The sequence below is a fragment of the Puma concolor genome, chromosome B3 (assembly GCF_028749965.1).
Source record: "Puma concolor isolate L17-30 chromosome B3, mPumCon1.1.hap2, whole genome shotgun sequence".
Lineage (NCBI taxonomy): Eukaryota > Metazoa > Chordata > Mammalia > Carnivora > Felidae > Puma > Puma concolor.
Window position 1 is genome coordinate 91,902,102 of NC_141672.1, and position 18,387 is coordinate 91,920,488.

At 37.1% G+C, this 18,387-nt stretch overlaps 1 pseudogene; it reads left to right on the plus strand.

The window, feature by feature from the left end:
- Positions 1–750: 750 nt before the first annotated feature.
- LOC112855589 (E3 ubiquitin-protein ligase ARIH2 pseudogene) lies at positions 751–2,328 on the plus strand (annotated as a pseudogene).
- Positions 2,329–18,387: the final 16,059 nt, after the last annotated feature.

An 18,387-nucleotide genomic window follows, 5' to 3' on the forward strand; every position in this document is an offset into this window, starting at 1 on the left:
TGATTCGACAACTCTATACATTATTCTATGCTCATCACAAATATAGCCATCTGTCACCATACAACACTATTACAATACCAGTGATTATATTCCCTTTGCTATTCCTTTCATCCTGGTGATATCCTGGTTACATGTCAGTTTTAATTATCTTTCCACTAATTGCAAAAATAGTACCTTTCCGAAAAAATTTCCAAATAAATCCTAAGTTTTGAAACTTATTTTTCTCTTTCGTTCCATTTTTCTGAACTTTTAATAACATCTGGGGCCACATATTTAGTTCTCAACTTTGAAGTTAATTTAGAATAAACTATGGATCTCAATTTGCCAATGAATCAGTAAAGAAATAGTTACCTTTTTATTTTTTCAACTCAAATTCATCCTTATAAACGTGCAAAATTAAACCAATTAAAGAGTGAGCATATGTGCATACTGACAAAATATGCCAATATTTAGTATTCAATGTGTTACGGGTCCCTAACAAAACTCAACAAAAGGTAGTCTTAAAATGTATCACACTATTTCTACACATAAAACATACTTCCTACAGAGCACTTCCCGGGCTGCGGACACCGCTCTGTGGGAGGAAGGAGACCAGAGATCAGCCCACTGCTGTACCTGTGTCAGATCCCTCTGGTCAGACTGAACCCAGTTTGGCCTGCTCAGCCTCAGCAGCGGCAGGCCGCAGCTCCTACTGGAAATTACACCACACAGAATATTTGGGGTGAGTGACATCTTCTTGAAAGACCTTCGAGAATTACGGAAGGAAAAAAAAATAATGCATTTAAGAAAGTGGTAAAGTTTGGAAAGGGGAGGGAAAAAAAAAATCCCTGATATTCAACTTGGCTGAATGCTTAGATGTCGGTGGACATGAATAGCCAGGGGGTCTGACAGCAATAAAAGGACTATGACCCAAATTGTGAGGAGGGGGAAGAAGATGAGGACCCTGGGGGCACGGAGGTCTACTATGCGGGAGTAGCCAGTGATGTGGAGCAGCAGGGGGCCGACGCCTTTGATCCTGAAGAGCACCAGTTTACCTGTTTGACCTACAAGGAGTCTGAGGGTGCCCTCAATGAGCACATGATACCTAGCCTCTGTCCTAAAAACCACGGATGCTTACTGCCACCAGTACATCCTCTCTATGGCACTGGTATCTCATTCAGTTGCTAAACTTATATTAGTTAATTTCCACTAGCAAGTTGCAGAAATATTGGACACATACAAGTCTAATTCTGCTCAACCTCTCATTGAAGCTCAAGTTCAGCCCTGTTCCTTGAAACATGTCCCCACAGCCCACCCCCTCATCAATGTGCAGTGTGTATGCAGTTTGCACAGAAGGAAAACCTGCTCTCTCCTGCCTGTCAGCACTTTTGCCATAGCTTCTGGGAGCAGCCCCGTTTATACTTGTCGAGGATGGTGCGGGTGTGGGAGTCTCTTGAATGGCTCAGGATCCGCCACTCCAAACACCGGAGGACTTTGTGTGCTTCCACTGTTGCCCAATGAAGAATTAAGAGACAAATACAGGCATTACCACTTGAGGGACTATGTGGAGAATCATCACCAGCTCCAGCTTTGCCCTGGTCCAGACTGCCTCCATGGCTATTTGGGGACAGGGGCCCAGAGCTTGCAGAGTACAGTGCAATAAGTGCAACCAAGTCTTATGCTTCCAGTGTTGGACATACCGCGTCCCCACAGACTGCGCTACAATCCGGAAATGGCTCACGAAGCGTGCTGAATGGCCAACTACATTAGGGCTCACAAAGACTGTCCCAAGTGCGACATCTGCATTGAGAACGAAGGCTGCAATCACATGCAATGCTCCAAGTGTAAACATGACTTGTGCAGAATATGTCTAGGAGACTGTTAAGACCCATGGCACGAGTACTATGAGTGCAGTTGGTACAAGGAGAACCCTGACATTGTCAAGCCCAGGCAGCAAGCCCAGGCCAGGGAGGCCCTCAAGAAATACTTGTTCTACTTTGACAGATGGGAAAATCACAAGAGCTTGCAGCTGGGGGTGCAGACATACCAGAAAATTCCTGAGAAGATTCAGGACAGGGTCATGAATAATCTGGGGACCTGGAATGATCGGCAGTACCTATAGAATGCTGCCAAGCTCTTGGTCAAGAGCCAGTACACCCTGCAGGACACTTACTCTTTGCGTGTTACACGGAGTCTGGACCCAGGAAGAAGCTCTTTGAATACCAGCAGGCTCAGCTGGAGGCTGAGATGGAAAACTTGATGTGGAAAGTGGAGTGTGCAGACAGAAACGACAGAGGGGACGCAGAGAACTGGACAGATGCACGTAGCAGTGGAAGAGAAACTGGCTGAAGGATTCCCATGACAGCTAGGTTGCGACATGGATGTGAAGGCATGAGGGAGATGTGGTTGTGAGATCTCCCAGCTGCCATCCTGTATGCTGTAGGCTTTGTCTTTCAGGACCCAGGCAACAGCTGAGGCCCACACTCCTGAGAGACACTGGCCACACACAACTCGGTTGATTTCTGTTTTCTTCTCATCTTTTTGCATTTTGTTTCTACTAGGGTAAAGGAAATGTTGAACTGGCCTCTTTTCAGGACTTTTAATCCCCCCTGGGTGGTTGCTGGTAGGGAAAGTTTTTTTCTGAATGACTATTAATAGTTTTACAACCTATATAGTTTTCAAAGTTTCTATAATTATACAAAAAAATAAGCAAACCACAGAATTATACAGAATCCTTTAAAAAATAAATTGGCATTTGTGTGTTTAAAAAAAAAATACTCTGTACAGAGTTCAATGATATTTGTTTAATTGAGCTCAATTCACATTGCTATTCACACAATACACGTTTTAGATGATACTGAATTTAAAAACATTTAAAAGCCATCTTCAGATTGAGGGATTACTTATTTGCCAGAGGAAGGATATTCAGTCCCTCAGAGAAATATAAACTCACAAGTCTGTTTTCTGTGCCGCCCAATACGATGTTTTCTGCAATTTCTTCTAGATCTGTACAAATCTTAGTCAGTAGACTTAGACTCAAATATTATTAGGAAGGATTCACCCTCTGTTTGGGGAAAACCAGTTTAAATTTGTATATAACAGAAAAGCTTCCCTAGACGATTCAATTGTTAGCACAATTTTCTTCAGGAACCAAAGAATTTAAAAAGAATTACCTTGTGGACACTGTATGCTTTGTTAATTAAATTTCGTATAAGTCATACTTAACTCCTTTCTATCATTGTGAATGACATTTACTCAATTTTATGGTATTCCTAAATAAATCCAATCTGACTTAATTCTTATTTGTCTCTCCCAAAATCCTTTACTTAGCTTATCACTACAGGGAATCAAAATTAGACCTATGTATAATGACTTTGTATTTATACCCATTGCATACTCACTGGCCACACTACCTTGTCTGACTGTTAGCATGTGAAAACACTCTCCCTACTTGAATCCAGACCTTTATCAGCTATGCTCACTAGGGTTCCCTGATTTAAAAGAAAAGCATCAGGATTACCCTGGGATCCACCGTGATAAAGCCTCCAATTCCCCATGAATCTAATGTAGCTTCTTCCACTGTTAATGAGAAGGTCCTTCGGACAGCTTCAGTTGAAGTGAATGTTTATGCCCAGAAATTCCTTTATCATTAAATATAACAACTGCACTGACCACACATTTCTTTGTGTTCAGTGTTGCCAAATTAGAGTTTATCCTATTGCATACACTATACTTCTCTAACCCCCTCCATATTTAGCCTAAACCTAGGAGCAGTCATTTTATACCTAACTAGATGCTAACGGATTTAAAGTAAAAAGATGCCAAGAAATAGAATAATCTCATCTGTCCGAGAGAGAGAGAGAGAGAGAGAGAGAGAGAGAGAGAGAGAGAGAGAGAGACTTCAGGCTAATTCAAAATTGTTTATCAGAAATAATCATAAGACCATTGAAACCATGATAACCTTGAGTGTTAAGCAATTGTGTGTTTTGCCCAGCAATCACTTATTGAGTATGTCCTGTGAGTATCACTGCAGTAGGCATTGTGAGAGATACAGAATATATTAACTGAGTCATAAAGTAAGTCCATAAGTGACTGGTGAATTTGGTCTCTAAAAGAGTAGCATATTTGCCTCATGGTTGACTGTGGCATTGAAGATAAAACTGGAGGCCCAGGGTCATGCTGTTTGTCCTTGAGTCACTCACTGTCACTCACTTTCTGGTTGGGGGAGTCACTGATTGGTAAATAACTACAGATCCCTTCATGGGATGAGGGCAATGATTAGAAGGGATCATCTTCTGGAAGCTTTGATAGCAGTTATAATTCTGCAAGTATGCCAGCATTAACTTTTCTCCACTGTCTGACACTCCATGTAGGATATCCAAGAGTTATACAGCATATCCTTAATATTCCTTTTTTTCTTTGTACCCTTTGTATGAAACTTCCTTATTCTGATGGTTTCCCGTTTTGGTTTTAAAATGGTGAATTTGTTCATTTGTCTAAGAGGTTAGTATCCTTTGCTGCTGGGTCTTCCCTCTGCATCCACAATAGCAAATTTTATCTGCTTCATGGACATTCACATTTGCTTAATCTCAAGGTGACGTCCATTTTTTGTTTTAACTGGGACATGTGGCCCAAATTATTGTGCATTTTTTTTTCATGTGGATCAATTTTCTTTTTAATTTCTCCCACTCTCAGGAGTAAAGGGTAGACCTGCTTGGGGTTCTGTATATTGGGCTAGTCTCAACTGAGGTCACATAGCCTGGATGAGATCATACAAAATGTGAAATTCCAGGAAAATTACTTCAGCTAAAACCCTATAGGGCCCATTTGCAGGCCAACAACTTTCATGTCAAATTCAAACCCAAACATTAGAGACTACAGGGTCACATCATAATCTCAGGGTTAGCAGTGGAGAGAATGCTTAATGATGTCCTGTCTTTCAACTCCTAGTGATTTAATCACACTGTCTTTTATCTTTTATGATGATGAGTTATTGTGAAGCTCTGCCCCCTTTAGGTAAGGCCAATGTTTGAAGCAGCAATAAATTTTCCAAATTCCATTGTCCAGGGTTTGAATTCTCTTTCCACTTTCATAGCTCTCCATTTGTACACAGGTACTCTAAAAGTCATTGAAGACCATGAATTCTACTCTTACATTGTCCCTTGCCTACAGTATGTTCTCTAATTCTCCCAGGTAATTTCCCAGTTTTCCTCTAGGTAGACAGCTTGTCCCTAAGAATTTGAAGGCAATTTTTATTGAAGACTATTTTTAGGAGGCAAGCATAATTTCAGCAATGGAAAAATACAGGAGATATAGAAAGACAGATCTTCCCATCATCTACAGTTCTGTTCTAGACACTACCTCTGTGGTTTGAAATACATAATTGAGGGAATCATCTTTAGTTTGTTACTTTGGGTATCTACCAGACAAAGATTAAATTTTAGAAATGCTAAACCTTCCATCAGTTAGGCTCAAAAAATATGTATTGGTGCTATTATTTGTTTCACACTGTCTTTAGGTTTGTAACTGAATTGTGTAAGTCAGTATAAGACATTATTCTACTTTCTAAGCTTGTAAACAGGTTTTTGTAAAAAAAAAACAAACTTAAAAATCAAATCAGAGAAAGATAAACAGACTGTATAAATACATACTAGAATGTATGATGTAAACAAGTGCTACATGCTTTAGGAGACAGGAAATTAATGTTTTGTGGAGAAATCATGGTGGATGACCTGGACAAGTTCTGAGTCATAACTGATCTTAAAGGGTAAGTCCAATAACAAAAAGAGTAATAAAGCACATTGGCATTCTAGATACATTATCAAAAGTGTTGACATGGAGTTCTCTTTATTCTAAATCTCTAAACAAGTATTATTTCAGATAAATCTTTAAAACAGTCTGAAAGCAATGATGTCCTTCTGTCACCTGATGATGAATGAGATGCTTATTGGTATCCTTTTCCTTTCTAAAATGGAACTACACATAAACATAAGTATAGATAACCCAAACATAAATGGACCTAAAACAGATAATAAACAATTCTTTAGATCATGAAGTAGCTAAAGTAGAAATGATAGGAGAAAGTCTAGAATAGTCTATAGACTATTTACCCTTATCCCCACTCACTGTTTTATGGTTCAATAACAGGCATGTTTGGAGCAGTTATGGTCAGCTAAGAAGGTGTGCAAGAGTAATTATCCTTAGGTTCTTACCTCATTTTCTGAATGTATGCAATTTGTCTTAAAAACATCAAATAAAGTCCTTAAACAATTATAGAAAAACTGAGGATGGTTCTGAAATGTGTGAATAGACCCCATTATGAGGGAATTGCCATTCCAACACCGACTGGCATGGGATAAAGGAAGATCTATCTATGGAAGTTGAATAAAGAGTCAAAACAAAACAAAGGCAGGAACTACTCTTGGCTAAACAATCATTATTTTGAGAGAAATCATTAGAGTTCAACTTCAAAACCAAAATGTATGTATAACCTTGTAGTATAATTTAATAATTTAAATACAGTTCTATTAGGTAATTAGAATATAATTCAGAGTATTAGTCATTCTTTTTTTATTTCTTTTTGGGACAGAGAGAGACAGAGCATGAATGGGGGAGGGGCAGAGAGAGAGGGAGACACAGAATCGGAAACAGGCTCCAGGCTCTGAGCCATCAGCCCAGAGCCTGACGCGGGGCTCGAACTCACGGACCGCGAGATCGTGACCTGGCTGAAGTCGGACGCTTAACCGACTGCGCCACCCAGGCGCCCCAGTCATTCTTTTTTAAAGGTGAAATGATCACCACAATCAAGCTAATTAACATATCCCTCATGTCACATAGTTACTATATACTTTTAAAATCTTTTTTTTAATTTGGTTTGTGATGAGAACACTTAAGATCTATCCTCTTAGCAAATTTCAAGTATATAATGGAGTACTGCTAATGTACTCACCATGCTATATGTTATATTCCCAGAACTTACTCATCTTGCATAACTGAACATTTGTGTCCTTTGACCATATCTCCCTATTTACTTTTCACCCTAGCCCCTGACAACCACCATTCTGCTCTTTGCTTTAATGTGCTTGACTATTTTATTTTATATTCCACATAAGTGGTATCATGCAGTATTTGTCTTTCTGTGTCTGGCTTAGTTCACTTAGCATAATGCTGTCCAGATTCATCCATTTGTCACAAATGGAAGGATTTCCTTCTTTTTTTATGCCTCAATAGTATTCTGTTGTGTATTATAATGCTACATTTTCTTTATCCATTTATTTGTCAATTGACATTAAGGTTGTTTCCGTATCTTGCCTATTGTGAACAGCACTGCAGTGAAATGGGGGTGCCCATATCTCTTTGGGATACTAATTTCATTAACTCCACATATTATACCCAGAAATAGGTATTGTTGAATCCTATGGTAGTTCTTTTGTTTATTTATCTGTGTACACACACACGCACACACACACACACACACATATAAGTTTGCAGTTTTATTTGAATTCTAGTTAATATACAGTATAATATTAATTACAGGTGTAGATTTAGTGATTCATTATTTACATATAACAACCAGTGCTTATCACAAGTGCCCTGCTTAATACCCATCACCTATTTAACCCATCTCCCCACCCACCAATCCTCTATCAACCATGTGTTCAGGGGCACCTGGGTGGCTCAGTCGGTTGGGCATCCGAATTTGGCTTAGGTCATGATCTCACGGTTGGTGGGTTTGAGCCCCGCACCGGGCTCTGTGCTGACAGCTCAGAACCTGGAGCCTGCTTCAGCTTCTGTGTGTCCCTCTTCTCTGCCCCTCCCTGACTCCTGCTCTATTTCTCTCTGTCTCAAAAATAAATAAATATTTTAAAAAAAAATTAAGAAATGTTTGTTTGTTCTTTATAGTTTTATGATTTGCCTCTCCATCTGCCCCCCCCACCCCCCATGTTCATCTGTTTTGTTTCTTTTTTAAATTTATTTATTTATTTTTGAGTTACTTCACCTACAGTGCAGTATTGGTTTCAGGAGTAGAATTTAGTGATTCATCACTTACATATAACACCCAGTGCTCATCCCAACCAGTGCTCTCCTTAATGCCCATCACCCATTTAGCCCATCCCCCCACTCCCCTCTCCTCTAGCAACCCTCAGTTTGTTCTCTGTACTTAACAATCTCTTATATTTACCTCCCTCTCTGTTTTTATCTTATTTTTGCTTCCCTTCCCCTATGCTCATCTGTTGTGTTTCTTAAATTCCACATATGAATGAAATCATATGATATTTGTCTTTTCTGAGTTATTTTGCTTAGCATAAGAGTCTCAAGCTCCATCCACATCATTGCAAATTGAAAGATTTCATTCTCTTTTATGGCACACTTTATCCATTCATCAGTCCATGGACATTTGGGCTCTTTCCATGATTTTACTATTATTGATAATGCTGCTCCAGGGTGTATATATGCCTTCAAATTAGCATTTTTGTATCCTTTGGGTAAATACCTAGTAGTGAAATTGCTGCGTTGTAGGGTAGTTCTATTTTTAACTTTTTGAAGAATATCCATACTATTTTCCACAGTGGCTACACCAGTTTGCATTCCTAGTAACAGTGTAAGAGGATGCCCCTTTCTCTGCATCCTTGCCAACACCTGTTGGTTTCTTGTGTTATAATTTTAGCCATTCTGACAGGTGTGAGGTGATATCTCATTGTCGTTTTGCTCTGTATTTCCCTGATTCTCTGATGATGAGTGATGTTGAGCATCTTTTCAGGTGTCTGTTAGCCATCTATATGTCTTCTTTGGAAAAATGTCTATTCATGTCTTCTGCCCATTTTTTAACTGAACCAGTTGGGTTTTTTTTGAGGGGGAAGTTGAGTTTTATAAGTTCTTTATACATTTTGGATACGAATCCTTTACCAGATATGTCATTCAAAAATATATTCTTCTATTCTGAAGGTTGCCTTTTAGTTTTGTTGATTGTTTCCTTCGCTGTGCAGAAGCTTTTTATCTTGATCAAGTCCCAATAATTTATTTTTGTTTTTCGCCTCAGGAGATGTATTTGGTAAGAAGTTGCTATGGCCAATGTCAAAGAGGTTCATGCCTCTGTTCTCTTCTAGAATTTTGATGGTTTCCTGTCTCACATTTAGTCTTTCATCAATTTTGAATTTATTTTTGTGTATGATGTAAGAGGCCATATATGAAAAACCCAAACCTAATATCTTTCTCAATGGGGGAAAACTGAGGGCTGTTCCTCCATGGTAAAGTCGGGAACAAGTGAGGGATGTCCATTCTCACCATTGTTATTTTAACATAGTAGTAGGAAGTCCTAGCCTGTGCAATCAGACAATACAAAGAAACAAAAGGCATACAAATTGGCAAGGAAGAAGTCAAACTTTCACTATTTGCAGATGACATGATATTCTATGTAGAAAACCTGAAAGATTCCCCCCAGAAATTGCTAGAATTGATGTACAATTCAGTAATGTCACAGGATACAAAATCAATGTACAGAAATCAGTTGCATTTCTAAACTCCAGTAATGAAGCAGCAGAAAGAGAAATCAAGGAATTAATTGATCCCATTTACAATTGCACCCAAAACAGTAAGATACCTAGGAATAAACCTAACTAAAGAGGTAAAAGAACTATACTCTGAAAACTATAGAACATTTAGAAGAGAAATTTTAGATGATACAAAGAAATAGAGAAACATTCCATGCTCATGGATTAGAAGAACAAATACTGATAAAATATCTACACTATGCAAAGGAATCTACACATTTAATGCGATCCCTATCAAAATGCCAACAGCAGTTTTCACAAAGCTAGAACAAACAATCATAAAATTTATACGGAACCACAAAATACCCCTAATAGCCAAAACGATCTTGAAAAAGCAAAGCAAAGCTAGAGGCATCACAATTCCAGACTTCAAGTTATATTACAATGCTGTAGTGATCAAGACAGCGTGGTACTGAATCAATGGTACTAGATCAACGGAACAGACAAGAGCACCCGGAAATAGACGCATATCTATATGGTCAACTAATCCTCAACAAAGCAGAAAGAATATCCAATGGAAGAAAGACAGTCTCATGCAAAATGCTAAATAATGAAATTTGTAGTTCTATTTAAAAAACAAAACAAAAAAACAAAACAAAACCCATCTCTACACTATTTTCCATGATGCCTATACCAATGTACATTCCCACAAACAGTGCACAAGGGCTCTCTTTTCTCCACATCCTCAATACGTATTGTATCTTGTCTTCTTGGTAATAGACATTCTGACAGATGTGAGGTGATAACTCCTCATGATTGGTGATATTGTCTTCAGAAAAATGCCGTTCAGGTCTTTTGCCCATTTTTAATCAGATTATTTATTTTTGTTTGTTTATTTGGTCTTTTTTTTTTTTTTTTTTTGCCACTGAGTTTCTTATATATTTTGGATGTTAACCTCTTGTTAGATATATGGTTTGCAAATGTTTTCTCTCATTGAATAGGTTGCCTTTTCACTCTTTTGTTTCCATTGCTGTGCAGAAGCTTCTCTTAGTTTGATATAATTCCACTTGTGTATTTTTGCTTTTGTTATTTATGGTTTTGATGTCTCACTCAAAAAATCATCACCAAGACCAACATCAAGAAGCTCTACCCTGTTTTCTTCTAGTAGCTTTATGGTTTCAAGTATTACATTTAAATGTTTAATCTACTTTGAGTCAATTTTGTAAGTAACATGAGATAAGATCCAAATTCATTCTTTGGTTTGTGGAGATTCAGTTTTCCTAACATCATTTATTAAGGAGACCATTTTCCCCCATTTTGTATTCTTGGGAAACTTGTCAAAGATCAGTTGACTATAAATGCATGGATTTATTTCTTAAGCAGTTCTTGAGGAATTCTTTTTTATTTTCTATTAAAGAGAAGTAATGGAAACTTATGAACCCAGCCAACAATTCATGAAAGTGTAATAGTACTAACAATGGTCAGAAATATTTAAAAAAGAACAACTTTCAGAGAATTACACATGAACAAGGCTTATTAACTATAGGTTTGCCACACATTATCTAAATTAATTTTTTGAAAAATATGCAAAAAAACTATTTTTTACTTTTTTTTAAACTATCAGGTGAAATCTGTAAACCTCAAATGCCATAGCTTTCTTTAGAAGAATTCTAGAAATTTTTGTACATTTCCAACTGGTGACAGAAGCACTAACTACCTCAAAAGAACCTTTTCAAAAGTGTTTTTATTATTTATTTATCTTGAGAGAGAGAAAGTGAGAGAGAGAATGAGCAGGGGATAGGCAGAGAGAGAAGGAGAGAGCCTGCTTGGGAGTAGCCTCTACCTTCTCAGCACAGAGCCTGACATGGGCCTTGATCCCAAGAAACATGAGATCATGACCTGAGCAGAAATCAAGAGTCAGCTGCTTAACTGACTGAGCCACCCAGGCATTCCTCAAAAGAACCTTTTTAAATGATATCTTCCTTCCATTTTTAATTCCTGAAGGATTTATATGTTTCATATAGTCATTGAAACTTCTGAGCACCAAAAACATTCCTAACAGTGATTAGAGTTGAAAATAGATTCGTTTTTACTCTGTTATTCTAATTTATGTGACTTTGAAATCAAAGTATTTATTTTTATGTCTTTATTCTTTTTTTCTCTATTACTAATTATCAAGTATGATTTCAAGATATATCAAGGGTACACTGAAGAATATTTTTCATAGTTTACATGCCTCAGATGGTTTAAAAGAAATATATAATTGTGAGTAGGACTTTTGAAAATTCATCAATTCTATTTAAAATATAAATTCAGCAACCAAACTCGATCAGTTAATCTGTATTTAAGATAGGTTATTTTCCCTGAAATTTTCTTTTAAAAATTTTGTGCCTGACCACTGGATTTCTTCCATTACAAGATCAGTAATTCGTTGCAGAAAAAAAAAATGACCCATGAAATTTAATGGTAGGTCATCATAAGTTTATTAAAAATATCAAGTTTTCCTCAGAAAAAAAGGCCATTTGAGTCTAATCCAAATGGAAAAATATGAAAAAAAATGATACCTTTTGATAAGCATTCTAATTGATGTGCTACTTTGAGTACATGGGACTTTAGAATTGTGATATTCTCATTCATTCATCTCTCATATATTAAATGATTTTTGAATACCTACTGCAAACAAAACATCATAAATATGTACATGTTATTTAACCCTTAGAGTAACAGTTCACAGCAGTAAGTTAGGTAAGAGCTGTTCTCGTTTGTCATATGGAATTCTGTTTATTATTCACCTTTGTCAAACATGAATAATATTTACCCTATGGAGTATTACAAGTAAACATTCCTCAGTTTTAGAAGTTGAAATTCTGATAGGCTATGCAGAAGATGCAGAAATGTACAGCTTCACTTCATTATACACTATATAAAAATGTGGATAAGTATTATCTTGATAGAGAGATGAGAGTTGGAGTGATGGTATTCAACACAGTTTCCTGTGTGCTTTAAATTGCAACATAAGGGAAATAAATATTGCACACAATTCTTTCGGGAAAAAAAGATAAGGAAACTTGATTCCATAATACAGCACTTTTCTTGAAGCTAAATTTAAAAGACCTAAGGTAGACAAAAAGGAGGAGATGTGTAGGGAATATAAACGAGGCAAACCTGGTTTTATAAAATGATATTTAAGAGAGAAGGTACAGTGCCATGTCCACAGATTCAAGCTAAGGAGCATCTCTGCACATTTCTGCCTTTCTTATTTTTCAAGAGAAAGGGTTATATGCCACAAAGCTGACAATAAAAGAAGTGTTTGGAAATTCAGTGCTTTTATCTTGAATATAACATCTAAGAGAAATGGAAAGCCTGCATTTTTTATCTGCGCAAAAGCAAATTCAAAAGATTATTACTTTTTATCCTCTTGGTGATATTGCCATAGGCTTTAATTAAATATTTCTCCCCCCACACCTACCCTTTAAATTTGTGACTGAGTGCTTTAGGAAAGAATGAAGTTGAATAGTCCACTAGACAGGTCATGATTTAAAGCCCTGCTGACTCTTATTCACAAAGTGTTAAAAATGAAAATCTGGAGAGAGAGTCTAATCCGCATAAAACCTATAATGCTCACGGCAAGGAAAGGAGGGAACCCAAAGGCAGCCATGAATGGCATCAGGATTACTATACCCCAGAGAACAAAATCACATTAAATACTAGCTTTCCCTTCTATTATGGCCTACAAACTTTAGGTTAGTTCTTCTATGAGAGTTTAAAAAGAAACATCACTTGGCTAGAATACAAGTGGATCACTAAAACAATATACAGTCTCCTTCAAGATAAAAAGAGCCCACCAGTCATTTAGTCCACATATCAGGTCTTCAAAATCTTTTCCATCTTTTTTTAATGTTTATTTATTTATTTTTGAGAGAGAGAGAGAGAGAGAGAGAGAGAGAGAGAGAAGGGAGAGAGAGGGAGACAGAGGGAGACAGAGGGAGACAGAGGGAGAGAGAGGGAGACAGGATCTCTCTGTAGCAGGCTCTGTGCTGACAGCAGAGAGCCTGATGTGGGTCTTGAACTCATGAATGAGGAGATTATGCCCTGAGCCAAAGTCAGATGCTTAACCAACAGAGCTACCCAGCCACCCCTTCAGTCTTAAAGGGGTCAAACTGCTCTCAAGTGTGTCTTCTCTTCATATAGACATTGGTTTGTAAGTTGGAGTGTTTAAAGCTTTGAATGGAGGATCCTCGTACCATTTTCTTTTCTTTCAATTCTGGTCAAATAAGCCATAGGAAATAGATTCTTCTGTGATTAAGACTTTCTGGAATGGAGATAGCAAGATAGTGAGGCTGAGGTTTAGTGTATGTGTAGAGTATGTATGCTAATGGAGATGCTCTTTTTAGCATAGGCACCTAATACATCTGACTATCATGTTTATTAGAATCAGTCTTTCATTTCATGACATTTGCAGCCCCTCCTGTGTTCAGGCATTTCTTGTCATCTTACTGTGACTTCTATAGTAATCACATGTGTGATAATTATGGTTAACAATTATTTATAACTTACTGAGTAGATAGTGTTTGAAGTACTTTACATTATTATCTCACTTAAGACCGATTAACAGCCCATCAGTTGAATACTATTATTTGTATCCCAATTTCAGAGGTGATGAAACTGAAGCCTAGAAAAGTTCAAAGACTTGCTATGGGTTTCAGAACTAGTAAGAAGGTGAAGTCAATATTTAATCCCAGCCATGGTTTTAGCTACTATAACATTCTGCTCTTGATTCCTTCAGTATTTCATATCCTTACCCTCAGTATTGTTCTCTGATTAGCACTTATTTCTTTTTCTTCCTTTCTCTCTCTCATCTTTCCTCCATTCCTTCCTTTCTTCCTACTTCCCTTCCTTCCTTTCTTTCATATATATATATATATATATATATATATATATATATATATATTTAATATGTATGCATGTGTTAATATATTAATAACTGGTAAAAATTACCCTTAGGAAAAGGAAAATACTTTAGATGTATGTGGAGTTAGTTTGTAGACCTGTACAATACCTGGAAAAGAGAAAACTGCTTTGCACTAGACAAGAGAAGGAATTTTTATTTATCCTGAATTGTTTTGATATTAAGAATGAAGGGAAGATAGAAGACGAAAGAAGGCATTGGGGTAAGTGAGCCAGGGAGACTGTGGACTACTCAAGTTCTACAATGTAAATGCCACCTCAGGTTCCCTCCAAAAAGTTCAATAAGGTTCTACAAAAATCTCAAAGCAAGCTGATTTTCAGTGGAAACTGATGTAGGATCTGTCCAGTGCATCCAAGGTTCTGTTTTAAAGGGCAGTGAACAAGAGGACTTGGAACAAGACGCCAGAGAAAAGTATGAGACATTATGTCTTTAAAGGCATCAGAGTCTGCAGAGGGCTTTTGCTTTTCAATGTCAACAGAATAGGGTTTGGCCAAGTTTAAATATATCACCAAGGGTGGGGACACAGACTAACACTGTAACATCTTCCCTCTTTCATTCCCTTCCTTTCTGCCTGCCTGGTTTTTTTGTTTGTTTGTTTTTGTTTTTGTCATTCTCTTCCTTTCCTCCCTACTTTTCCTTTATAAATTTTCCTCCTTTCCTCCTCTTCCTCCTCTACCTTTTCTCTCTCTAATTTAACAAATACAGTAAAACCTTGGTTTGGGAGCATAATTAATTCTGGAAACATGCTTGTAATCCAAAGCACTTGTATATCAAAGTGAATTTCAGAAACCATAGGCTTAGTTGTGATCATGTGACATTCTGCATCACATACTACTCACATTATGAGACATCACTCATTTCTCAAGTTACAATTTATTAGAAATGTTTGCTTGTCTTCCGGAACACCCACAGAACAAGTTACTCACAATTCAAGGTTTTACGGTAATTTCAGTTGCGTTAAAAAATACACAAATTATAAATAAAATTTGGACCTTTAATAACAAAGTTGAGGAAACTTCAGTCTGTGTAGAAAACAAGACAAAGGGTAAGATGCAGCCACTGATATGCAGGTTATAGGAAATGTTTTATATGGCTATGCTGAAGTTGTGCTATATATTTTAGGGTGAGCTCCCTTTTGGCTAAAGCAATAAATAAAAGGAAATAAATGACTAGTAGATTCATTTTGAACATAAGGAAACAGTGCATCATTTCTTGGAATAGATACATTTTTTTCTGTTATTTTCCTTATGGCTTTGTTTGATTATGGAATGTGACAAATTTTCTTCTTTGGATCATGTGACACGGTATAAGCCTAATGCTTCCCAAGTTTTAAGAGGTTTTCCCACATTGACCAAGGTGACTAGCCTCTCAGTTTTTAGGAATATCTTCATCCCCATATGCATCCTAGCCCATCCCTGATTACAAGGCCCAGAAGGACAGATACTCTGATTGGTAGCAAACTCTTCAAGACTTTGAGGCAGTTACATTGTTTAGCTTTTTTTCTAAGAGTAGATTAATACCATTTCATATATGGAGGTTTTAGGATGCAGTGGACTGAGAATCCATTAATTCTACATATAAATCTTTGTTGATATATTTAAGCCATCTCCAGTGTTGCGATTCTTTACTAGAAAAGACTTCTCTCTATTGCAAACTTAGTTGGAAGAGTGAACATCAGCTTTCTTTATAGTGATTGTCTAGGTTCTCAATCTGTAGTTGGAAATAAACAGCATATTGTTTTAGATATTTACAGGTGAAATAATCAGTGCACAGGGTGAAAATGCAGTAAGAAATGAATCCCATCAATATTTTTTACAAAAGAAACAAAACTTAGAATCTCACATGAGCTTTCTGTAAAGAGATTACGCTTGAGTGCCAGTAATACTGCCAGCACAGCACTTTTTGATGGTTTATGGGAATTCTCTACAATCTTAAATTCTTTCAACTTAAATTGCACTTCAAAGTTTCATTCATATCCAGTAAAAATGATATAGTTAAGTTTTCAACAGGGAATGAATTATTCATTAAAGAAGATAATGGTGTTAGGGCTCAACCAAGGAGCTATAACATTAGCATAAAGAATTCCCTATGCCACATTAATTGTTAAAATTGAAAATATACAATACAAAAGATATTGAGTCAGAGATCTTTTTTTGTTAAATTAAATAAACTCAAGTCTTTTATGGTAACCTTCTTATCAGATTTTTATCGTGCTACTTGGGAGTTTACAAACCCTTTGATTTTACTTATTAATGATATTAGAGCAAGAAATACACTTCTGTGCAGGCTTAATGATAGGTTAGGGTGGTTTGGGTTTTTTTGGGAGGAGGTCTTATGCAAATTCTACAAATGGATTATTTGGAGAACAAAAATAACCTATGTGTATATGTATCATTTCATTTCTTTTCTCCCTGAAACATGTTGATTTGTAAGTGGTGGCTTACAAATGCTTTGACTGGATTTTATAAGAGAAACAACATCAAATGGTATTTTATTCAATAAAGATATCCTAATTGAAGCATTCAAAATACATCACTGACCCAAAAATTATGATGTAATACCTAAAATGTGCCAGATACAACTTTAGAGAGTGTGAAAGACAGAGATAAATTTGACATGATTTATGCCCCTAAGAAAACAACTATTTATTTGAGGAGAAAGATAATAAAAGGGAGAGGCAAATTTCAGGAGAATTGGCTTCCAAACTTACTCACGTGGCTATTGGCAAGCCTCAGTGAAGAAAAGAGAAAGAGAGAATAGAGAGTGCTCCTGAGATAGAAGCCACAGTCTTTTTATAACTTAATATTAAAAGCAACATTCTATGTCTACTACAGTATTCTAATTATGAGGTGAGTCAGTCCAGCCCATGACCATGGGGAAGGAATTACACAAAGATGTGAATACTTGGGGATAGGGATTGCTGGGGGACATTTTAAAGGCTGCTGACCTCAGGCCTGTGCATTGCATGAGCCCTTGTAAAGGAATAGTATAACTATGTTAGAGTTCCCCAAATACCAACAGAAAATTAAACAGGAAATAAATGGGGGTAACACAATAGGCATAGAAACTTTAACTTGTGAAGTCTTGGGAAAGTCCCATTCTGTTTAGCAATTTCTTCCTTCCTTCCTTCCTTCCTTCCTTCCTTCCTTCCTTCCTTCCTTCCTTCCTTCCTTCCTTCCTTTTGAGAGAGAGAGAGAGAGAGAGAGAGAGAGAGAACAGGGGTGGAGGGAGAGGGTAGAGGGGACAGAGGGAGGAAGAATATTAAGCAGGCTCCATGCTCAGCAGAGGCTCAACTGATTGAGCAACCCAGGATCCCCCTGAGTAGCAAATTCAATTCAACCCAAGAGAAGTTGTTTTTTAATTATTGAAGGAATGCAGTTCATCTTTGTGAGCCAATATGATGCCACATTATTTTAATTAGTGAAGCAATGAATAAACAGAAAAGCCATAGTTCTAAACTGTTGGATTATCAGTCTATGTCCTTCTGAAGACTCTCCTTTCATCTTGAGATTCTGGAGTTGTTTTTATTATGGAAAATTGCTTTTCCTTATAAGAAAGTTACTTGATAAAACCAAAAGAGCAGCAAATTTGGATTTAGAAAACCTGACTTCTAAATCTGGCTCTGCCTCCTACCAGCTGTGTGACCTTGGATTACTCACCTGCTATTTTTATATCCAGTTTCCTCAAGTGTAAAAGAATGGAAGAATGCAAAATGATTAAATGCTATGACAGTAGTACATGCCAAAAGCTAGGAGACTGCAGAGATAGGAGGCAAGGATATTGACTACTAGTGAGGATTGTAGGGTAAGCATGGGGTTCAACAGTAGAAAAGATTAATTCCTGGTACTGTGGGAATACAGAGCTAACTAGGTATGGAAGAGCAAGGATGATGCCCCTGCTAAGGTTGGGTCATGAGAGTTTCTTATGGAGCCAAAGGGAACCACTTCC